Raw genomic sequence first — 24,456 nt, 5'->3', positions numbered from 1 at the left:
AAACCCATGAAGGAGTAGAGTAGGGATGTACAAACTTGACTGTATATTCAACAGAGGGAATACAGCGCAATTTTGACGCGTCTAAGTGAAATCTGTTTGCATTTCCTGCTAATGTCATGCAAGCAAGCCGGCTTACATCACTTTTGCGTTCTTACTGGTGTTGCAAATGCAAACAAACAAACAAACAAACAAACAAACAAGCTCTTGAAGGTATATAGTTCTTGCAGGAGCTTTCCACTGGGTGGTTCCTCTCAAAAAGTTCCAAGAACTGTTTGGTGTGATTGTTACCTTGGCTCAGCTCACACATCAGTAATAACTATTATTATTCTCTCCACATTCACTGGATATGAGCAATTGCACACTCTGATTGGCTACTCTACTACTAGGATATCAGCTCATATACCATGAGTAGAGAAAAACAAAATGACAGCATGTGTTGCTGAACCAACCGAGGATGAAATAAAAACTCTACTAGAAAGCAAAACCCCAAAAAATACAAAAAAGCAACAAAATATGGAATAAAAGTATTTGATGGTAAAACTGTATCTTTTTTTATTTTCCAAGAATTATTATTATTATCACATTTTTCACGGGGCGGCATGGTGGTGTAGTGGTTAGCACTGTCGCCTCACAGCAAGAAGGTCCGGGTTCGAGCCCCGTGGCCGGCGAGGGCCTTTCTGTGTGGAGTTTGCACGTTCTCCCTGTGTCTGCGTGGGTTTCCTCCGGGTGCTCCGGTTTCCCCCACAGTCCAAAGACATGCAGGTTAGGTTAACTGGTGACTCTAAATTGACCGTAGGTGTGAATGTGAGTGTGAATGGTTGTCTGTGTCTATGTGTCAGCCCTGTGATGACCTGGTGACTTGTCCAGGGTGTACCCCGCCTTTCACCTGTAGTCAGCTGGGATAGGCTCCAGCTTGCCTGCGACCCTGTAGAACAGGATAAAGCGGCTAGAGATAATGAGATGAATGAGACGTTTTTCACAAATTGCTCCTGTCATTTCTTCAGTTTGTTTACATTCTAAGTGGAAATTATTTGGTCGGACGTTTTGTATAAAGTTTTTATTTATCGAATTTGCAAAAAATATAAATAAAAATGCTCCATTTCTTAAAATCCAGTGAATGTGGATAGAATAAAACAGTTATTCCACTCAATCTCGTCGTACATGGCTTATCGCCGCTATCAGCTCATGTACGACTTGATTTTATGGAATAACTGTTAAATATTCATGATCCAATAACAGACTCAGCTGCACATCAGTGTCCAAAATGGTGCATAATTACAATTTGGAATAAAAGGTGCATAAGCAACAAAATCTGTTCAAATGTCTCATGGAATATTAAACCATCAAACTTAGACAGGCTTTAAATGGTTTTGAACAGCAAGATCACCTTTTCAGTGTCATATGGAAAGAAAAAAAAAGTCGAATCCCATTTGGCAATAACCATACATTGCTCCTGGTGGATCGTACCATGTGTCCATGATCTGACCTTCCAAGCTGAGATTTGTGAAAAAGATACACGAGATATCTGAAATTAGTATAAATACAGAGGTGATTATAGGACAAAAATAAAGAAATGCACTAAAGATGCAATGAAGTTTGGTCTAAAACTATTCAAAGGTAAGGTGGAATTATGATTTAATTTATTGATTTCAAAACAAAATATTTTATGTGATTCGGTGTAGATAAGTGACACAAGTCTGCGCCGCACCGCTATTACATTTGCATGCTGCTTTTGAAAACTGAACAAATGATTTTTTTAAATACTTTTTTCAATAAGCACCTGTGTAATTATTTTTAAATAATCACAAGTGATTATTTAATTATTTATTTTAATTATTTGTTTTAGTATTTATTTATTTACTTAATTAGTTTAGATTATCTTGAATTTTTTTAATAATCACAGGTGATAAATTATTTAATTAAATTATTTATTTTAGCAGCAATTAATTAATTAATTAATTAATTAATTACTTAATTGCCATTTGATTATTTATTTAATCATTTACTTATTTTAGATTATCTTTATTTTTGACAATCACAGGTGATTAATTATTTATTTTAATTATTTATTTTATAATTAATTAATTACGTTTTATTTATTATTTATTTAATTATTTACTTAATTAGATTTTAGAGTATCTTTAAATTATTTTGAATGATCACAGGTGATTGATTAATTAATTAATTAGTATTATTTATTATTGAATTATTCAATTATTTATTTAATTATTTACTTAATTGTTCAGATTATCTTTAAATTTTTTTTAATAATCACCTGTGTATACTAAAACAATTATCCGCCTTAACAGGCTCAGTGAATATCAGTGAATAATAACCTTGACTTTGTCGTGTTTATTATTCACCAATATTCACTTCACCTTCGGTGAATAATAGTTAATGACCTTACAACTTTTTGTCATACTGCACAGATGTAAGTCCAGTACAACCATCTTTCAGCATCATTCACATGCTGATGTCACACGCTGAAACAATCTGACCCCATTTCTAGAGCGTACTTTTCAAGGAAAATGAAAAAATGCATTTTTTTCTCCAGTTTCTCTGAGTGACTGTCTCTTGTGAAGACACATGGGGTCCCTGACAGTGAGTGTTTAAAAAAAAAACAACACATGGGGTCCCTGACAGTGAGTGACGATGAAAGAGTGTAGGATAGACATTTTGCTATCACGACTTAAAACACTGGATGTTATAAAATGTATGAAACAGACTTCAGTACAGACAATCACATCAGTCTGTAAAATGACACATGACTGGGTTTTAATGCTGAGGTCGTCGAGTTAAGGTCAAAATTTTATTAGTCTATATTATACCATGTACATTCTTAAGTAACTATACAAACTTATTCAGTGTTTACAGAATATAGCAGCCCAAGTGCAAAATATGTTACCTACCACAAATGCAAACGCAAATCAGAAAACAGAATAACAAAATTAAAGTCTCTGCTTGTTTATTAAGTTGATTTTTACGAGCTAATTAGATAAACAGACAGTGCAGTTCATTTTCCTTACAATAGTCCAAGTCGTGTATTCTGATTTGCTGTTGTGTTTCTAAATTTACTGTTTGGTTTTGCTTTTTTTTCTGAATCTGTTGTTATGTTTCCAAATTTGCGGTTGCCTTTCCGAATTTACCCTTGAGTTTACAAATTTGCTATTTTTTTTCTCAATTTGTCATCGTTTTTCTGAATTTGCTGTCTATCTGAATTTATGGTCATGTTCGTAAATTTTCTGTCATGTTACAGAGTTCTCTGTTGTGTTTCGGAATTTTTAATTTTTTTCTGAATTTGCTTTTCTGTTCCTGAATTTGCTGCTGTTTTGTTGCTGATTTTTGGCTCAGCCTTTGGCTGAAGCCTACAGAGGCACCTGTCTGTATGTGTGTGTTTAACCGAGTTTGAGCATGTTTAAGAATGTAACTGGTGTGCCAGCCTCAAGTAGCGATTCCACAGTCGTGGTATGGCACCGCCGCATACTGACTATGTAAGTGCCATGTTACATAACCTCAGGTCATGCTGTAATCTTCTGTGGCTGAGTGTTCTACAGTGCCATCCAGGAACGGAGCAGATTTTGCAACATTAGTTCAAATCCTAGCATCGACGTATTTCTGAGCGGGATATTTTTTCTATTTATGTACCGTAACTTCTATCTCCCAATCAGACAAAGGCTGAGCTCAGACCTGCACAGGTCTCGACTTAGATTTTCTGTTGCATTTTTGGTTTGTTACTGTGCTACATTTATGCACCACTGTCATATATTATTTTTTAAAATATTACCTTTTAAAGGGGAACTGAAGTCATTTTTAAAACTTGCTTTATTTCTTAATTAACGTGTTATTCAATAACACTTTCGGTTTTAGTAACCTTATATCGTGACTCGTATTGGCAACTAATTGCAATTAAATATTATACGTACTTATCGGCCTATTCGGTTTTTAGCCATGTTCGTTTGGTCCATGGAAGGCTTCGCTTATCCGCGCGATCTTCACGAGACTTGTGCAAGACTTTGAAACGTGACGTGTCAGCGCCGCCATTTTGAAAACTGTTTTCCAAACAAAATATTGCACAAAAACAAGTTTAAATGACGATTACTGCCTACTTTTTTCAAACTTTCCTGATTGCTATCAAAACAAACAAAACTTCCGGCTTGATTACATCAGCATTCGAAGGAGGACGCGCGCGTCTTTTGACAACGTTGGCGGATGTTGGTCACTTTGATTTCTGCTGTACGTTTTACTTCCATCCTACAATGTCTCACACAGGTCTCAACGAATCTCGTTTACAGCCATTGCTTTGACATATAGACTGATATTACATAGCATATTTCAAACACTCATAACTTGCTATAGCAATGACAAAATAGCTATCAAAAATGCATTCCTGTATTTAATAAAATGAGATAAATAGAATTTTGATAATAAAACATTTCCCTTCAGTTCTCCTTTAACTTTTTAACATTAAAACATTAAATGGCAAAGTTTCGACTTTAGAGATAAGATGTTTTCTTCCAACTGTCATGCTAAACTTTAATCTCAGAGTTGTTTCCCAGACTCGTTTGCTCACAGATGTTTTTTTTTTGCTCCTTAAATTTCTCCCATCATATAAATATCAGATGCCAAATTTTACCCTGCTTGAATATTTTTAAAACCTGATTTCAAAAGAAATTATTTTAGACTGAACCCATTCAAAAAAAAAAAAATCGAGGATTGCCATGAAACTATTGCATTAATATCAAATTATGCATGTGTTTCCTTATATGCAATCTGGTACGAACCTCATCCATATTCTTTTATGATGGAGCTGAAAAGCTGTTCGCACATCAGCCTCAGGCTGTCAGCAACACAAAATGGATGATAGAGCCTGGCCAAAGACAAAGGAACAGACTCAAGCCTTTGTTTGAGCTGATTTTTTTTTTCTTATTGGTTATAACACCGCCTCTGGTGATTGGTTTAGAGAGACGGCCCTCCTGCAGAATGCAGAGCTGATGGATCAGCCTGCAAGTCGCCCACAGAGACAAAACAGATGAGGGGAAAGGGGGGGGGGTGCAGAGAGGGGGACCATGACTAATTCTTGGAAAGGCAAACAAGGACAAATGACATGCAGTATCCCCAGCAGAGCAAATGCCTACTTAGATTTGTGTAAATACACACATCAACACATTTGCTTTTGTGCAATTCATTTCCAATTTCACTATCGATATCTCTAATGGTGGCTCAGAGACTTAACCCTCTGGCAGAATGCAAAGCATAGTGAGAGATAAAACGTTCAGCAAATCGTCTCGGGGGACAAAATGGATAAGGAAGTAAAAGGGCGCCCAGGAGAAGTTTGGGTAAATTTTGGAAACATATGCAACTGGAATAAGACAAATAAGATCAAGTGACCTATTCAACACACACACAAACACATGGTGGCCTCCTCACCAACATTCAGCTTTGACTTGCTGGCAGTCACTTATCGCTACTTTTCTAAGAAAAATAAATTCCCCAAGCACTCCGGTGTAATGTGCAAGATTGATTAGGTGCCATGAGCTCGCTTGTATATGCAACGCCAGGCATAATGCTCTTCTGGTTACCTTAGCATGAGAAGAGAAGACTGGATGGAGATAAATAAACGCTTGTGCCCTTGCATTCACACTGAGTTGTATAAATGACGCAAGTTTTATCCCGCGATGTATTACACCACGTCTATGCGATAATGCATGTGTGTTATAATCAAACAGCTGCAAACGGAAAGCATGCGTTCCAGAGCAGAAATGCCGGAGCTGTCCGGTGCTGAATGCAAGACAAAGCAGTTACATTCAGAAAACATTTTACAAGCATGAATAATTAGATGTAGAAAGCACTGGAGATAAAGAACAGAACTTCATCCAAATTGCACTTCGGTGCTCAGGGGTATCTAATCTGCATGACAATGCAGCTGGACACACAGTGAGTTCCATGAAGACATGTCTTGCGAAGGTTTGTGTGAAAGAACTCACTCAAATGGTCTACACAGAACCCTGACCTCAACCGGAACACCTTTGGGATGAATTGGAATGCTGACTGCATGCCAGGCCAACATCCTCTCCCAACATCAGTGCCTGACCTCACTAATGCTCTTGTGAAAGAATGAACAAATCCCTGCAGCCATACTACAAAATCTAGTGGAAAGACTTCCCAGAAGAATTAAGGTTGTTATATTAAAAAAAAAAAGGTACTAAATCTGGAAAGAGACGTTCAAATAGAATATATGGATGTAATGGTCAGGTGTCTACAAACTTTTGGCCATACAGTGTGCCTTCTATAGTGTGACATTATTAATCTACGTCATTGGAAATTAAGTATTGTTGTACACTTGAGGGAAGTCGTATTGTCACCAATACCCTCTCAGGCCATGGAAAGTTTCTCAGTGCGGTGAGCACGCCATGTGCTTTGTTTAGACTATGAGCTTTTGTTTTGATTTAGGTCACTGCCCTGTCATAATACTGTATTAGTTTACTATCCTAATGTGTTCGCCTGTTCTGTGTCTCATCTTGATGTTTCTGCTCAGCATTTCTGCCCTATCATGCATTTATTGACACTTTAAGGCCATGTTTCTGTGTTTGGCATGGGGTTTTTTTTTGCTTTTTTTTTTACTTTCAGGTTTGGATCCTCGTCTGGGTTTTTTTCTGTTTTCTGTTTCTAGATCATCCTTGTGTGATTTTGTCCATCTGTGTTCTCAATTGTCCTATCAACGTTGACTTACCCGTACACAGTTGTACCAGTAGAGTAGCTTTTACAGACGATTATTAAGATGTGAGTTCCATAATTTCAGTTATTATTATTATTATTATTATTATTATTATTAATAATAATAATAATAATAATAATAATTTTAACTTATATAGTCCTTTCTCACACCCAAGGCCACTTTACAATTACAAAAAAAAAAAAATGTCAGCAACGCAGTAGCTCACACGGTCGTACCATGAGAAACCAGACTCATTTATAATTAGCCAAGTTACTCTTCATGAGAACAATCAGAACAATTTGATCTTCCAAACAAAACAATCCGAATCAAAACCCATTGAAAACTCAGGGAGAAGTAGCGATTTTCCTCAAAGTTCATTAACCGGTCTAATTAGCAACTTGCTAATGAGAAATCGCAAAACCAGGGAGTAACTTTTGTGCAGACTGATTAGATCTTCCAAACAAAACAATCACAATCAAAATCCACTGAAAACTCAGGGAGGAGTAGCAATTTTTGTGAATTGTGGATGGACGGACCACAGATGCTGCATGATGGCAATAGCTCATCGCCCTGTGGCTGGTCAGCTAAAAAGTCTACCAAAAGAGATCAGGATGCAAGTCCAGTGGCGTAGCTGGCCACAGTCCCACCAAAAGGTCTAAAGTCCCTCCTGCACCATATGGCACCAATCGCCGTTTCTGTAGCCCTCAGCCTCTCACATAACTAGGGTTACAGTGAGGGGCTGGTCCTCTGGTAACCACAAGAGTTTGACTCCCCACTCACATCTGTATTGCAACGTGCCTTGCCAGAAGGTACCATTTTTATGATGGTCTTTGGTATGACCCGACCACAACTCATGATCTCCCGATTGAGAGGCAGACATGCTAACAACTAGGCCAACTTGCAGTTAACCAAAAGGTGCATGAGGGTAAATAAATCCCACACCACTTGCACAGCCACCGCGACACCACCGGGCAACATTGCTCACTTGGAACACTGCACTTCTGAGCACAGAAGCACCACTGCACAGAGCACTGGGCAACTCCGATGTCAAAGAGATCAACGAGCTCACTGCAGTCCATAGCGAGTATAACACGCATCACCCATGGTGGGCCAAGGCCCAAGGAAACCAACGCCCAAAACTGTGTCTGGAGCTACGTCACAACTGGCGGACAAAACATTCAAACAAAGAAAGAAAAGAAGAGGGGGAAAAAGAGAAGAAAAAGAAAAAGGTCTGGTGAGAAGCGGCAGCCAAAACATGCACAGCGTACTCTCAACCAGAAACGGAAAAATTACCATTCATTGCTCTTTATTATCATAACTATATGATCTTAAATGCTTCTTCTGAAATTCCTGATGTACTGACCTTGCCATGCTACTGCACACCCACAGACTTGCGCAACTTTTTATCCAATTTGTGGCATGGTGTGAGACACACTTGGAATACTAATTCACCTTAAAGATGAAAATCCCTGGATCAAGACCAATGAATCCTACTTTTAGTACAATACAAACAAATTACACACAATCAAACATGCTAACATGAACTAAATCTTCAGTACACCTTGCTTTGGGGAAAAAAGAACCTTGTACTCTTCCATAATCACCCAATCAAACCACTTCTCATTCAAATCAAACCACATTCATGTTGAAAGAGACGAAATAATAATTCCGCCTTCGTCATTAAGCACTCAGGTACTATAAATGGACTAACTGCTGTAACTGCATGCCCCTTGTTCAGCTAAACACATTCAGGGATGAAAATAGGCAGGTAGCTTACATTCTTAATGGAAATAAAGTGAAGAGATTGATATATAATGTGTATGTTGTGCAGCAGGTAGTGTTGCTGCCTCACAGCTCCACAGTCACTGTTTTGATCCTGAGCTCTGGTTACTGTGGAGTTTCACAAGCACTCCCTGTGTCTCTCCACCGAGTTGTCCGGTTTGCTCCCACCTCTGAAAAACATGCCAGTAGATGGACAATGGACTGGAGATGCTTCATCGCCTCTAGGCATGAATGTATGCATGCATAGTGCCCTATTATGGACTAGCATACTGTCCAGGGATAACTTCTTGATCCACTCCATAGAACTTCCACCAGAGAGACAAATTAAAGCAGGGGTTCTCAACCTTTTCTACTTTAAGACCCACTTATTCATACTTGTAACGAGTCGGGGGGCCCATTAAAAAAGATCCCCAGTTATTTTGGCTCCTCTATTCTATTAGAATCTAATAATCTATTGTAAAGTGTATTAATGGGATGCAACATCACTCCCTGTTACAGATGGGAGCCCAGGAATTAAAAAAAAAAAAATGCAATAAAAACAAACTCTGTTTTTAATTGTAGGTATCGTATGGATGTAAAACTGTATGGATGTTCTAGAAGCCAACATAAAACCGTGCATGCAGGGCATTCACACTCAAAAGGGACTCATGATCCAAAAGTGGAGTCTGGTCCATTAACACAAGAACTTATTGCCATGTTTGTGTACAGCAAACAAGCAAGTTTTTAAAACCACTCAAAAGAAGAAGATATAGAAATCACTCAATGGGATTAGATCCTTACACACTAACAAAGGATTTTTCTGATGAGTTGAAAAATGATCCATCTGTTGAGTTCCCCGACATCTCAAACTACCTACTGCTGCAGACATCTTTCTACATGGACAAACAGATGAAAACCTGGAAGAGCATCGAGGAGGACAGCTTTTTATATGTGGCTGGGTTAAAGATCTGGGGATCAGGACACTACAAGATAGATGGCAGGAGACGGCTCTAAGTGCAGGAAGAGCGTTTATTAGCAGGCGTGATATTTACAAAAATGAAAGCAAAACAGAAAGCAGAGTATTTAAAGAGTGTTATAAACATGGCTAGAAACAAACGTGATAATGATGACACTTCGCAAAGCCTCTATGAAAACAGCATCCATATCTGTGCGTGCTGATTGCGCTCAAATCACTATCAGGTGTTTCCCATAATGACTGGGTCTCAAGAGTGCACACACTATGCTCTGTGAGCAAGTGCGGCCACTCCAGCTGCGCCAGACTCAAGTGCGCAAAGGCATGATAGTCAAGTGTTTTAGCTCACGTGTACAGTATATCGTCATGAATCGCAACCAAAATGCCTCATTTTCATCGATAACCCATCGCAAAGCATCGCAAGCTGTAGTGGGACCATAGCTTAATGATGCGGATGGGATGTCGGATGCAACCCAGCAATTGTACTTTACTACAAGTAAAAATTAGCTTCAACTTGAAAAAAAAATGAGAAAGTGAGAAACACTGGTATAAAGTATCTTGGTCTTACACAGTCTAGTAGTCAGAAATCACTGCATGTAAATAACCGAGTGAAGGTCTGTAGGAAGCAGGGCTTTGAACCAGAATTTTTTTCCTATTGGTTCGTTCCGAACAGAAACGGAATTTTAACGTTTCCGGTTTTGGGTTCCACCATTAAATAGACGTTCCCGAACCGGTTAGAACAAAAAAAATTTCGTTCCCGGAACGGTTAATTACGTTCCCTGTCAGCTGTTTAACAAATGTCTATAAAATTATGTCTCTGTCTCATCCGGCTTAAGCCAAATGTAGGCTAATTCTATTACAACCTTCATTAAATAAGACAAGAAATAATTCAAAACAATTATTATTTCAAATGTTGGCGATTTGGATTCTCAGTATGTCTTCCCATCTACACAAACAGAAAAAGTGCCAAAAATGAAAGAGAATTCGTTTAGTGTGTTACCAAAGGCTAGTCAGGCCCTATAGAGGGCTACCGCATGACGTCACCGCGCCGCGAGATTTTGTTAGGCGCCATATTGGAAGGCCAAGTACACATCTATGCAAGTACATACATACATAAAACAAACTACACCTGAAATGTAGCCAGGGCCGGTTCTGCCCTAATCTGGACCCGGGTGCAACATCGCGCAACCCCCCCCCCAAAAAAAAAAACACCAGTCTAAATCAGGACAACCATCACATAACTATAACTATAAACATTTTATATCAACTATTTTAACTAAATGGGCTATAATAAATAAGCCTGCAGGCAGCCACGGCGGGCTGCCTCAGAAAAGTAACCATTTGTCCTACCTTAAAACTCATTTTGCATTTTCTGCCTCCTTTTTTGTATTTTCAACCCTCCATTTATTTTCTTTCCTTTTCTGAAAACCCGATTTGTGTCCAGACATTTTGTTCTGCTACCAACGAACTAACTCGTCAGGTCTCGGCTCTCGAGCCTGCGATGATTCGCGTGGGAAGGGCAACAACTGATACATTTTTACAAACAGCCAATAGGGAGGTTGCAACGTTCAGGCTCTTCTTTGCTCAGACACTCAGTAATGGAGACGTGATAGTAGTCCACCTTCCCGCGCTCTCCATTCAGTCAGCGAACGTCACACAGGAAGTGAACCCCAGCGGGTCATAGAAACTTGCGCAGGAGAAGAATGGCTTTTTTATTTGTAGGCTACGGAAACTTTGAGGAACGAAATAAAAACCGGTATTAACCGGTTACCATTATTTTTAATAAGCGTTTCTGTTCCGGAACATAAAAAATAATAAAGTTTCTGGTTTCGTTTCTATTCCATGTGAAACAGAAAAACTTCCCGGTTTTCGTTTTCGTTCCTTGAACCGGTTCAAAGCCCTGGTAGGAAGGCATTTTTCTCCTTGCAAGGCGTAGGATTATGTACACATCAATCTGATGTTGAAACTGTCAGTTATGTATGGAATATAGCGATTAGACCAGTACTTATTTATGGTGTACACTGTGTTAACATGACAAAATCCTTGTTGCCTAACTTAGAACAAATCCAAGCAAAGTTGATCAAGGCTGCAATCAGTGTTCATAAGTTTTGTCAAAATGGTCCCCTGTTAAATGCTATAGGAGTACACAGGATTGAGACTACACTGGGCATTGGTTATTTACAACTGTTACAAAATGTGTTAGTGACTGATTCTAGGGCCAGATCTTTTGATACATTTTTACTTGGCCAAAAATCACGTGATAAATCTACTAGTCAACACAACCTAGCCACACATGTCTTAACCATGGAATATCTCTTATTAAAGGTAGACTGCCTTTCAGATTTTTCAAGTGTAGGCCATAAAAAGAATTTTCCCTGACACACAATTATTTTTGTTTAGTGGGCTGAAAGCTACTGAATTCAAATCACAGACTTCCAATTTTATTAGGGTTTTTAAAATAGAACAATTAATGAATTTAGAGCCACATGGCCCTAAATTCTCCGCCATTTTTTCCTGCTTCACCATGACCCAGTTCAAGATACTACGTCATGCATCATGTGGTGGGCTTTCCCCGTTCACGCAAGGCATTGTGGGATACAAATTTGAAACAGGAGAGAAAAATGGAGGACGTGAGTGTGTGAATGAAATGTGAAAGACCGACTGCAGTAACGGAAAGAAGGAAGAAAAGACATTGTTATATACGAAGGAAAGGAAACGCAGGACCAAACTAATAAATATCGTCAGTCAGCGAGCACCTCGGTGTGATCAGCTGTTTGTTTAGCGACAGAATGATGGAACTGTCAGTGCACGGTCAAAGATAAACCTGTAGATGGCAGTAATGCAACACTGTGGATACCAGCTGCCGTAAAACCCAAAAGAAGAAGAAGAAGAAGAAGATAAACCTGCGCATGTGCACACGGACTTCCTCTGTCTGCTTGACTGCACGAAGCAAGTGACTCCATGCACATTATTTGCTTTAATCCGCTCAAATTAAATAACTTCCCAGCCACAGAATGGCCTGACATTTTGTGAGACAGTACGGAAATAAACATATATCGCAATGACCAAATTTCAGCGGGAACTAAATTTCACTGATTTTATGAAATCGAAAAGCCGTCTAGGTTTAAATATATTTTTGATGATAATTATGCACGATATTGCCAACGCACCCTGAAATGTTTCACCAGAGATGATGGCTTCATCAGTTCTGTTCGCCACTTATGATCTATATAACAGAAATGTTCTTAATGTGATGCTCATGCCATTTTAAAATTTTGTTGCTGTATGTATATTGTTCTGATTTTATGTATTTAATTTTATGTTCTCTCCTTTTGGAGGCAATAAACACACCACTACTATTACTACTAAAATTTGGGTCTTGACTATAATGGTCCATCCATCCATCCATCCATCCATTTTCTTCCGCTTATCCGAAGTCAGGTCACGGTAGCAGCAGGCTAAGCAGGGTATTCCAGGCATCCCTCTCCCCAGCAATGCTTTCCAGTTCCTCTTGGGGGATCCCAAGGCACTCCCAGGTCAGATGAGATATATAATCTCTCCAGCGTGTTCTGGGTCTACCCCGAGGTCTCCTCCCAGTTGGACGTGCCTGGAAAACCTCCAAAAGAAGGTGCCCAGGAAGCATCCTAATCAGATACCCAAACCACCTCAGCTGACTCCTTTTGACATGAAAGAGCAGCGGCTCGACTCCAAGATCCCTCCGGATCCCAGACAAAGAGTGATTCAAGACCCTGATGAAATGGCAAAAAAAGGAGCTGCAGCACCTCACCAGGGAGCTGGAAACTGGGGCCTCCTGCTGGAGCCAGACTTGGGAGGGGAGCTTGCCGGTGAGCATCTGGTGGCCAGGCCTTGGCCCATGGGGCCCAGCCGGGCACAGGCTGAAGAAATTACATGGAGCTGCCACCATGTGGGCTCATTACCCACAAGGACAGGCACCAGGGCCAGGTTCAATGTGAGCCAGGTGGCAGGCAAAGGGCGTGCTGATCCTCGGCAGCGCAGACTAGTGATTGGGACCATAATGGTAATCTCGTAAAATCTTGATATTCTATAAAAAGTCTTGGATGGCTTTTTTGTGTGTCTTCGATACCTTTTTGCATGCTAAAGGATGATTTGTGAAGGAAGATCTCTGTTTGGTGGTGTACTGAACCTGTGGTATTTTCAGTCATTTCAGTCGGTGTATGCAACGACAACAATCATTCTCAAGGTAGAATCTGATTCATCAAATGTTTGGGCTCTACAATAATAACTAGGTATGTGACTAAAATAAGATATATCAACTAGCAGCCTTATAGCGAATAAGAACTCTGAAGCAAAATATATTCCAACACTGCCTTTGCTTGACTTTAGTTCTCCTTTCTGGCGTCTTCTATCTCCAGTCCAGTGACTCTTGAGGATCATCACCTTTAATGTCAGCCATAAGGTCAGTCTGGAGCTTATCTCTCTCTATTTTTCTCTTTCTCCCATTTCTCCGTCAGTGAATCAAGGAGGAAAACGATTGTGATCTGATACAGAGCTGTCATGTGGCTGGCACAGAGCCAGAGACCCTCCTGTGAACTTCAACACATCTAGACACAATTAAATATGCATGTGTGCTACTAAAGAGCCTCGAGCAGGCTACTTGGCTACCTTCCTGGTGCTTGTTTATATGTATGTTTGCATATGTGTGTGTGTGTGTGTGTACGGTACATGTCTGGATGTAACTGTTTTGCTGAAAATGTGTGTGGGGAGGAAGAGAAAGGCACAGTGTTCAAATTCTGCTTCACTGCATATTGTGTGTTTAAGTTTCTTTCACTATCCGTCTGTCCATCTGCCATCTGTCTGTCCCACCCTACAGAAACCTGAGCTCCGAGATGATCCGCACTACCAAGCAATCAATAGTGCAAAGCTTATTTTTCTCGCCATTTAATGCAGTTACACAAAACCAAACGCAACACATTCAGAGTATTTATTCAGTTCAAATCTCATCTGCACCACTGAATAGAAAAAAAATGCTGCTTTGGGTTGGGGTGCACACAAATAAATACAGCCTATACACCAGCCATGGGCTGTTTCATCCCCATTGTATTCTCCGTTACACAAAGAAAAGCAACAGCGAACATGCTTATGAAGGAAACCTGGATCACAGCCACACACCAAGGCCTCCTGCCTTTCGTGAAAACGGACATTAATTGGTCCGAGCGCTCCTTTGTACATGCGTACGTGAAAGGCTGATTGGCGTTAAGTGGATATTCTGCCAAACGAGAGGCTTCGACCATGTGAGGTGATGCATTCTGGGTAGACCCTTGAGTCCATTGAGGAGGACAAAGAAGCTCGCAGCTGTAGGTTTGCTGTTGGACGATGCACTGAGGAGGAACAAAGAGGCCTGAGCTCGATTATAACAGCAAGCTCTCTTAAACCTGACCCTCACCTCTAACCCCTATCAAGTAGCATGACCGGCACTCGATTTGAGGAGGGATGCAGGGAGAGGCTTTCCATCTAATTAAAACAAACTCCGGTGTAAAACTGTTTTCTATTTCCATCAGATTAAAGGAGAACCGAAGACAAATTTTTTATTATCAAAATTCTATTTCTCATTTTATTAAATATAGGAATGCATTTTTGATCGCTATTTTGTCACTGCTATAATAATAATAATAATAATAATAATAATAAGTTAAATTTATATAGCGCCTTTCAAAAAACCCAAGGACGCTTTACAATTATAGACAAGGAAAGAAAAAAAAACAATAAATAAAAATATAATAAAAAATAAAAAGTTAAAAGTCCACCAAGTAGGGGTCAGGATGTAATTCCCATGGTGTAGCAGCCACAGTCCCACCAAAAGGCGCACGAAAACAAGTCCCACATCTCCAGCACCGCCGCCGTGACGCCGTAAGCAACATCGCTCGAACACCACGCCATGGATCCACAAAGCGAGCAGAGAAGCTTCGCCACGCAGAGGGCTGGTGTGTCCCAAACCGCCTGCACAGCTATAGAGGTTTTCGACGTGACGTCACAGGTGACGTGACGCCCCGGTGTCCGCCATTTTGAAGGTCAAGCTAGCTAATGTCAACAACAGTAGCTAGTATGTTACTGTAGCAATGTTTACGTTCAGTCATTTGGATGACTGTTAAAACCTTTCAGTCTCAAGTTTTTCCTTTACTGTATTTACTAGTTTACTGAGCTAGCGCGCTCGGGCAGGCTGGGAGCGAGCGCGCTAGCTCGGGCAGGCTGGGAGCGAGCGCGCTAGCTCGGGCAGGCTTCAGCTCCCAGCCTGCCCGAGCGCGCTAGCTCAGTAAACTAGTAAATACAGTAAAGGAAAAACTTGAGACTGAAAGGTTTTAACAGTCATCCAAATGACTGAACGTAAACATTGCTACAGTAACATACCAGCTATGATGTTGTTGACATTAGCTAGTGCTAACAGCTAGCTGCTAGTAAACTGCTACAACACAGACACCGACCCTAATAATACAGTTCTTGGTCATTGCCTGGTAACAGCAAATTTATAATGGGCCATGTCTCAACAGACTAAGAAGTTATTTCAATGACATTTAATAACATTTTGTTTATCCTGAGGACCGAAAGTAAATGAAAATGTGAACAAACCTTAGCTGTAATAAGATGGCGACCACCGGCTCCAGGGACAACCCGCTGATGTAGGCATGTTACCCAGCCTGGTTTTTAACGACATAGGTATACAGATCATGTGGGCCGAAGTCAGGTAAAGACGAGGGCTTCGTGTACTTCCGTACGTCAGTGAACAATCCTGGTGGAAGCAGGTAAACGTCGTTCTCTAAGCCTGCTAACCTCAATTTTTGCAAATACCTCTCCCTCTGCTCGCCCTGTAAATGCCCTACGTCGCTGGATAGTGAAGGTGTTTTCTGCATCTCGCTCCTTTTTCTTTTATGTTTTTTCCCTGGTATTTCCCACACGCCTGACTGCAGGTCAGGAAGATCACCCACGCTGCAGTGCTGCAAAGCCAGAAAAAGATAGCCTGGTAACGTGTACGGATCACGTACACCAGCATCATTGATTTTCTGGTGATATCGCTTCTTACTCACGTCATCTAGGCCGGATAAAATACTCGACAATGAGACTTCGTCATGATCAACAGTGTATCACTATCGGTAGTTGCCATATTTGTGACCGTCAAAATGGCGCCGGCTACTTGTTGACATGGCAATGGTCACGTGGGTCGAAAACCTCTATAGCAAGTTATGAGTGTTTGAAATATGCTTTGTAATATATCAGTCCATATGTCAAAGCAATGGCCGTAAACGAGATTCGTCGAGACCTGCGTGAGACATCGTAGGACGGAAGTAAAACATACAGCGGAAATCAAAGTGACCAACATTTTCCAACATTGTCAAAAGACGTGCGCGCCTTCTTTCGAATGCTGACGCAATCAAGCCAGAAGTTGTGTTTGTTTTGATAGCAATCAGGAAAGTTTGAAAAAAGTAGGCAGTAATCGTCATTTAAACTCGTTTTTGTGCAATATTTCATTTGGAAAGCAGTTTTCAAAATGGCGGCACTGACACCTGGCTGACACTTCACGTTTCGAAGTCTCGCACAAGACTTGTGAAGATCGCGCAGATAAGCGGCGCCTGCCGTGGACCAAACGAATTAAATTCAACATGGCTAAAAACCCAATAGGCCGATCAGTATAATATTTAATTGCAATTAGTTGCCAATACAAGTCACGATATAAGGTTACTAAAACCGAAAACGTAATTGAAGAACACGTTAATTAAGAAATAAAGCAAGTTTAAAAATCACTATGTCAATAAAGATGTATATTACGGATATTTCGATTCCATTCATATTACTGAATACAGTTCATTTTGTCTTGGATTTATCACTTCTTCATGTATAAAAACACACGTTTCTATGCTTACGCAAAGAACCATAGGCACTACTTGCACGACAAATGTAGCAAGTCTTTAATCAACATTTTTAATATGTAGTGGATGTTCATTATGTCTAACTATTACAGATATTTTAAGTTCGTTTCTTAGACAAGGATTTTTTTTTTTTAAGCTTGTTACCTCGTTAACAGTTTCAGCGAGAATCTCCCGCCTTCTTCAGAAACAGTCACCAGATGTCGAGTGGTGACGTGCCTTATCAGCTGATGTTGCGTTACGGAGGCGTGAACGTCCCGCCCAATTTGACAGGTAGTTCACGCCTCCTGCTGTCAGGTCGCTCCTCCAGGACGGCGCTCCAGGTGTGCGACAGCGCGTGCGATGAGGGAGCGTACGCGCTGTCGCACACCTGGAGCGCCGTCCTGGAGGAGCGACCTGACAGCAGGAGGCGTGAACAACCTGTCAAATTGGGCGGGACGTTCACGCCTCCGTAACGCAACATCAGCTGATAAGGCACGTCACCACTCGACATCTGGTGACTGTTTCTGAAGAAGGCGGGAGATTCTCGCCGAAACTGTTAACGAGGTAACAAGCTTAAAAAAAAAAAATCCTTGTCTAAGAAACAAACTTAAAATATCTTTAATCAACATTAACTAGAGGAAGATATCCACAAAGAAGAAGACTTTGTCACGCATACACTCAAGCACAAAGTGAAATTTAACCTCTGCATTTAACCCATCGGAAGCAGTGAACACACACATGCACACACAAGTGAGCAATGAGCACACACACATATCCAGAGCAGTTGTGGGATTGATGCCTTGCTCAAAAGGCACTTCAGCCCAACCTCAGGCCATGACTGCCCCATGTTAACCTAATCATCTGTCTTTGCGACATGCGAACACCACACAGAAAGGCCCATGTCGGCTGCTGGGCTCAAACCCAGAACCTTCTTGCTGTGAGGTGACACCACTACACCACCATACCACCCACACATGTACAGCTCTGCCAGAGCAAAGCCTGCAAAAATAAGTTGAACTCATTAACATTCCTCTCCATGGAAATAATAAATAATAAATACAACCCCGATTCCAAAAAAGTTGGGACAAAGTACAAATTGTAAATAAAAACGGAATGCAATAATTTACAAATCTCAAAAACTGATATTGTATTCACAATAGAACATAGACAACATATCAAATGTCGAAAGTGAGACATTTTGAAATTTCATGCCAAATATTGGCTCATTTGAAATTTCATGACAGCAACACATCTCAAAAAAGTTGGGACAGGGGCAATAAGAGGCTGGAAAAGTTAAAGGTACAAAAAAGGAACAGCTGGAGGACCAAATTGCAACTCATTAGGTCAACTGGCAATAGGTCATTAACATGACTGGGTATAAAAAGAGCATCTTGGAGTGGCAGCGGCTCTCAGAAGTAAAGATGGGAAGAGGATCACCAATCCCCCTAATTCTGCGCCGACAAATAGTGGAGCAATATCAGAAAGGAGTTCGACAGTGTAAAATTGCAAAGAGTTTGAACATATCATCATCTACAGTGCATAATATCATCAAAAGATTCAGAGAATCTGGAAGAATCTCTGTGCGTAAAGGTCAAGGCCGGAAAATCATACTGGGTGCCCGTGCCATCCACCGTTGCCAGCTAAAACTCTATAGTTCAAAGAAGAAGCCGTATCTAAACATGATCCAGAAGCGCAGACGTCTTCTCTGGGCCAAGGCTCATTTAAAATGGACTGTGGCAAAGTGGAAAACTGTCCTGTGGTCAGACGAATCAAAATTTGAAGTTCTTTATGGAAATCAGGGACGCCGTGTCATTCGGACTAAAGAGGAGAAGGACGACCCAAGTTGTTATCAGCGCTCAGTTCAGAAGTCTGCATCTCTGATGGTATGGGGTTGCATTAGTGTGTGTGGCATGGGCAGCTTATACATCTGGAAAGACACCATCAATGCTGAAAGGTATATCCAGGTTCTAGAGCAACATATGCTCCCATCCAGACGACGTCTCTTTCAGGGAAGACCTTGCATTTTCCAATATGACAATGCCAAACCACATCCTGCATCAATTACAGCATCATGGCTGCGTAGAAGAAGGGTCCGGGTACTGAACTGGCCAGCCTGCAGTCCAGATCTTTCACCCATAGAAAACATTTGGCGCATCATAAAACGGAAGATACGACAAAAAAGACCTAAGACAGTTGAGCAACTAGAATCCTACATTAGACAAGAATGGGTTAACATTCCTATCCCTAAACTCGAGCAACTTGTCTCCTCAGACCCCAGACGTTTACAGACTGTTGTAAAGAGAAAAGGGGATGTCTCACAGTGGGAAACATGGCCTTGTCCCAACTTTTTTGAGATGTGCTGTTGTCATGAAATTTAAAATCACCTAATTTTTCTCTTTAAATGATACATTTTCTCAGTTTAAACATTTGATATGTCATCTATGTTCTATTCTGAATAAAATATGGAATTTTGAAACTTCCACATCATTGCATTCCGTTTTTATTTACAATTTGTACTTTGTCCCAACTTTTTTGGAATCGGGGTTGTAAACAAATAATAAAACAATCATAACCACATCTGACTACTAAAATACATTTTTGTGGCTGTTGTAAGAATGTACGAATGAGTGTAGCAATCGTGTACTGCGCATGCGCATACGCATACTATTCAAATGACCAGTGAGTGTATACAATTCGGTTCACCATTCGAAATAAAAGCACTAAAGAAATCGCTTTCAAACATGTTTATGCTTATTCCAGAGGGAAAGTGTGTTCCTATTTTAAAATATACTCCAGGTATATATACTCTTTCCTCACCTTCTTCGGTCAGTGGTCCCATGTGTGATGTCGATGTGACGCGCTTCCGAGTTATTACAGGAAGTTGTCGAAAAGAGTATTGAGACCACTGAGCTCTAGCGCCGGGCCTTTTCCAGGAAATAAGAGTTCGGGTCATGATAACAGCGTGTGTATGTCAGCCTCGGTTCAGAGGTTTCAGTTTTGAAAACTGTAAGATGTAAGAGTAGAATAATATAAAAGTACAGACACTTGGTATATTTTACTTCTGTGATTTTTAAATTGTTCATTTTTGGATTACGCTTCATTTTTGTGGCTACTGCCTCATCGTAAATATATATGCTATATTTACTGTATGGACATGGGATCAGAAAACTCATCTCATTATCTCTAGCCGCTTTATCCTGTTCTACAGGGTCGCAGGCAAGCTGGAGCCTATCCCAGCTGACTACGGGCGAGAGGCGGGGTACACCCTGGACAAATCGCCAGGTCATCACAGGGCTGACACATAGACACAGACAACCATTCACACTCACATTCACACCTACGGTCAATTTAGAGTCACCAGTTAACCTAACCTGCATGTCTTTGGACTGTGGGGGAAACCGGAGCACCCGGAGGAAACCCACGCGGACACGGGGAGAACATGCAAACTCCACACAGAAAGGCCCTCGCCGGCCACGGGGCTCGAACCCAGACCTTCTTGCTGTGAGGCGACAGCGCTAACCACTACACCACTGTGCTGACGGATCAGAAAACTATTTTATTTATAAGCAGTCGCCACATGTACACATAGGGTACCTATTTTATAACCTTTGAACACAATGAGCAAATGTTACTGGTCACTCGTCATTCATTCACTTCTTTGTGAATCAATATAAACCCGTATTATAAAGAAACCAGACCCATTTCTGTGCTTCCCGATGCACAGAAGCAGAAATTTTCTCTTTTTTTTTCAGAGAAATAACTAAGTGCTTGATTGAATAAATTTACTTCTATAGAAAGCATCTGAATAGAAATTAGCCATTAGTTCTGTCACAGAGCAAAGATTAGCAATAACAGGACACTTTGCATTCATATCACATAAATTACACACGCTAAAAATTGCTCTTTTTTAAACAAAGCCAATCCTAACGAGACAATATTACCATGTTATGAAGGGTTTTATTGTTTTCGTTCCATTTTTCTCACTAATCTTCAGCATTGTTAGACATTCCTTAACTCATCTATATCTTAATCTCAGTCTTTTATTTATTTGTAAGCATTCACTCACTATATATGCTGACTACATAGAGGCTTTAGAACTATGTACTGCGTAATAGAATACAATTCAAGATCTATAGGCAGGTATGAACAAATATGGTCAACCTAAGCACTACGAACCTCACTATTCTCTCTACTTTGCCTAAAGGTTAAAGTATTGGCACCCCGGCTCCATTTGGATCTCTCTCTGTTACTTCTCCAGACCAACGAACTTGATATGTCTCGTGTAATATGAAGCCCTGTAACTTTAGTAGACAATCAGCAGCCCTATGCCCTGTGTTCATATTACTAGATGCCTATTTTTTCTTTTTCTTTTTTTTTTAAGTTTTGCACATTTGCTTTGTTTTTTTGGGGTTTTTTTGCCATGAATACAGTAATTACATAAATATAGGTCCTTTGGGACATTCCTATTTGTCTCTTATATATGATGTCATACTACAGGGATCATCCTGTTGCCACGGTTGTAGAACCAACCAAGCTTCTTATGCCTGGTAAGCCGGCGAAGAGATGTCGGTATAAATTATGCATACTGCAGCTGCCAGGGAGTTTTTCGATATCTCTCTCTCTCTCTCTCTCTCAACTTCACAGCAGCTGCTGCTGAAGGAGAGAGTGGAGCCTAGCGCCTGCTCTCAACACAGCTGCCTGTCGAGGGCACTTACTGAGATTTGCCAGCGCAGACATCTTCCTTCTGTCTGCTGGAGTGAGGTGGGGTGGGGGGAGGCCATGCATGAGCAGATCAATACTCACGTAAAAGGTGTTTACTGTAGCCGGTGAAATATTGCACTATATTAAAACACTCATACACACACACACACACACACACACACACACAAGCAGTGCAATAGAGCACAGGCTGACAAGATTGATATATAATTGAGCAAACCTTTTGTGGTCTCTTTTCAGGAATGAAAGTGCAACTCGTCTTTCCAGGAAAACTGACACCCAGACATCCAAATATGAGACATGCAGTTCATAACGGCAAACAGAAACAGCTTGAGTTCAGTCTCACCACACACACACACACATTTTCACCGAGACCACATGCAGCAAACCCCAGGAGCGTAACTGAGTGGCAGAGACTTTGGAAGACCTCAGATGGAGTTTCCTGCTGTTAATCAAGCACTAGCAAATAAGATGCTTACACACACACACATACATACATATACATATATATTCTTCTTCTTTAGTGTTCTGCCTGATGGCAGGTCCGATCTGACAGCTTCAGCCATCAAAGTTTCTAGGAAAGGATTACAGGACTGGTTTCCCGTTTCCGTCTACTAGATTATTATAGAGATTTTCTCCTCTCAACCATTCACACACACACATTCACACCTATGGACAATTTAGAGTAGCCAGTTAACCTAACCGCATGTCTTTGAATTGTGGGAGGAAACTGGAGCACCCGAAGAAAACCCACACAGATACGGCGAGATCAAACTCCACACTGAAAGGCCCCCATCAACTGCTGGGCTCGAGCCCAGAACCTTCTTGCTGTGAGGCTACAACAGTGATATATATATATGTGTGTGTGTGTGTGTGTGTGTGTGTATGTATGCATGTATATTCTCAATCTCCACCTCTATCCAGTATGTTATTATTTCTGACATCAGTCCCACAATATGACAGCACTTGATTTGCAAAATCACACCAAGAACACTGACATGGTTTTAGGATTTTTCTCAGCTCCAGTTCAGTTCATCAGTGAGTCAGTGCGCAAGAAAGAAGAAGAAGAAGAATAAGTTATGGCACCCATAATGCGCGCGTGCAGTTGGATATAGTGCGTTTTCTTGGGTGATCGTCATCAGTGCTGTTCGACAGGAAACAAGTTTCTTACCTCTTGCAGAAAATATCGCAGTTTCCAGCTGGCAGTGTGTCAGAACGCCACTGAAGCGCCACAGTTCAACGCGGGTACAAAACGCCGTGAGAGCGCAGGTGCGCCGGTGCCTCGGGCTGCGCGCCGCCTGCGCGCTTCTTTTCTTCACCACAATACAGATAACTCACCTCAAAGCAATGACCTGAACACACACACACACATTCACACTCTCACACACTCTCTCTCTCTCACACACACATACGCGAACACGCTGGGATGCCGTCCTTATTACCGGCAATGAAAAGAGAGAGAGAGAGAGAGAGAGAGAGAGCAGATTTGTGGGGTTCTTCCACCGTTAGAGGCGCAGATAGATCTCAAACAAAGAGGTGCTGCTGCTGCTGACAGCAGGCGCAAAGCCCCGCCCCTATTCACCCAAATCACGCCCACACACCACAAGCCACTCCTCCAAGCTGTCAGCATTCATAATGTCATAAACTCTAATAAGATGTTATGACATCATTTTTAGGAAAGACGTTCCATCATTTGCGCGCGAGAGAGGCCCTTCATATAATCCTTTTTTTTATTCACCTTGTTATCCCGAGATAACGACATAATTAATTCAGGATCTCGAGAAAACAACACAACTAATTCGAGATCTCGAGAAAACAAAACCGTTATTTCATTATCTCGAGAAAACAAAACAATTATTTCATGATCTCGAGTAAACAGCTGAGAAATGGTTCATGGTCCGTGTATCATCCGATCATTCGTTTTCCTGTTTTTCTGTATGACCAAAAAATTAGAGTTATTATTTCGTTTTGGGGGGCAGCACGGTGGTGTAGTGGTTAGCGCTGTCGCCTCACAGCAAGAAGCTCCGGGTTCCGTGGCCGGCGAGGGCCTTTCTGTGTGGAGTTTGCATGTTCTCCCCGTGTCCGCGTGGGTTTCCTCCGGGTGCTCCGGTTTCCCCCACAGTCCAAAGACATGCACGTTAGGTTAACTGGTGACTCTAAATTGACCGTAGGTGTGAGTGTGAATGGTTGTCTGTGTCTATGTGTCAGCCCTGTGATGACCTGGCGACTTGTCCAGGGTGTACCCCGCCTTTCGCCCGTAGTCAGCTGGGATAGGCTCCAGCTCGCCTGCGACCCTGTAGAAGGATAAAGCGGCTTGAGATAATGAGATGAGATGAGATGAGATTTCGTTTTGGGGGGCAGCACGGTGGTGTAGTGGTTAGCGCTGTCGCCTCACAGCAAGAAGCTCC

This window comes from Neoarius graeffei, chromosome 23 (genome assembly GCF_027579695.1).
Source record: "Neoarius graeffei isolate fNeoGra1 chromosome 23, fNeoGra1.pri, whole genome shotgun sequence".
NCBI classification, from domain to species: domain Eukaryota; kingdom Metazoa; phylum Chordata; class Actinopteri; order Siluriformes; family Ariidae; genus Neoarius; species Neoarius graeffei.
The sequence above is the reverse complement of the archived record's forward strand: the minus strand, read 5'-3'. Positions refer to the sequence as shown.